The sequence below is a fragment of the Rhagoletis pomonella genome, unplaced genomic scaffold (genome assembly GCF_013731165.1).
Source record: "Rhagoletis pomonella isolate Grant_MI unplaced genomic scaffold, Rhpom_1.0 Rhpom_scaffold_00006, whole genome shotgun sequence".
Lineage (NCBI taxonomy): Eukaryota > Metazoa > Arthropoda > Insecta > Diptera > Tephritidae > Rhagoletis > Rhagoletis pomonella.
In genome coordinates, this window is record NW_023458560.1 from 43,866,141 (window position 1) to 43,867,588 (window position 1,448).

At 31.1% G+C, this 1,448-nt stretch overlaps 1 protein-coding gene across 6 annotated transcripts in view; it reads left to right on the plus strand.

The window, feature by feature from the left end:
* Positions 1-201: 201 nt before the first annotated feature.
* Positions 202-1,448, plus strand: part of LOC118740776 (ubiquitin conjugation factor E4 B) — a 14,675-nt gene continuing 13,428 nt past the window's right edge. For 4 of the 6 annotated variants that reach the window (XM_036472453.1, XM_036472452.1, XM_036472449.1 and 1 more), the window contains exon 1: positions 255-526. The gene's annotated coding sequence lies outside the window, so the exon portion shown is untranslated. The other 2 variants (XM_036472447.1, XM_036472448.1) reach the window with 2 other exon arrangements.

The window sequence follows — 1,448 nt, forward strand, 5'->3', positions numbered from 1 at the left end:
ACATTTTTCCAACTATATTTAAATGGGCTTAACTATTCTTTGTTTCGTTGTAGTCATTACAGAGATAAACTAAAAATGTATTTAAATTAATTTAACAAGCTTGTTGTTGATTAAAATGTGCAATATCTATCATAATACTAAAGAAAATAATGGCAGCGTGTACCTCAAGTTTTGGCAGCCCTGAAAATCCACGTCCAAAAGTTCATTTTGCTGCTTCGACATTTTGCGTTCAGTCAGTGAAGTGGTGAAGTGCAAGATTATTACGCGAGAAAAAGTAAGAAAATTGAATAAGTTATTTATTCTACGAAACCAAACAAAATTTCCTTTTTTGTACGAAGAGGAAATCGCTAAAATTACGTTACACCCGAGAAAATTGTGAAGTTTGCTAAAGCAAGCAAAATTGTTAATACTGAGTTAAGAAAAATACGTGTACATCGAGATTGCCGAATTATAAGTTGAAGCTCGAGTTCAGTTCGGTTCGATGCGCACTTAAATTCGATTAAATTAACAGTTAAAGCAAGAAAAGGTACTTAAACTAGAAAATCTAATGATTTTCTCTTCCTGTTTTGGTTTAAGCTTGTTTTTTTCTTGCCTGGGCGAAGAATAACTTCGGAAATAAAATACGTGAAAAGTGCAAAGAGACGCAGCAAAAAGAAACTTGCGACGATTTGAGAAAAATCACACATGACAAATGGTTTTCAATTTAAATGTGAATCTTCATTAAAATAGTAAATTTGGGTAAAAGTCTGTGGCATATAAAACGCTGAGAAAGGGTGAGTAAGCGGAAAAGTTAACTAAAGCTGCTAATTAACGGAAAACTGCCTATCTCTATATGTATACATATCTAAAATACGTCATACAAACAAACATATGTATTCACAAAGGCCACTTAAAGAAAGCTAACAGAGGGGTAGTTAAAAAATTTGAGGCTCTGATATCAAATTATTACAAAGGTTGATACCTATATGTGCCAAGTTTTGGTATAAATTCGTATATGTATTATTGCTTATTTAGACGAAAATCTGCGAATGCAAATAATTATCTGTTGCGTAGTTTAATATGCATATAACATAATTTATGTGGTATATTTTTTCTATTTGAAGATTTTTTAATCACTCTCGTGAAGAAAAATCTTGTATAGAAATTTAGAGGTATTTAGTATTAATTATTAAATGACAGATTTTATTTTTAATTTTCCTTATCAGAATTTGGTGTTCTTATTGCCCCATACCGTTTCTCCATTCCTTTCTATGCTTTACTGGCAATATGTGTTATATACATTCATGTCTGCATACAATATATATGCATTGTATTTATGTACATATGTATGTATATATGTACCTACATACAAATGTGTAAAAATGTGTACACACCAAAATCTACAAAACCCACTGGGAAAATAGGTAAGCACATTACGGGGTAAGCCATGTTTCTTTCAGTTTTAGTAC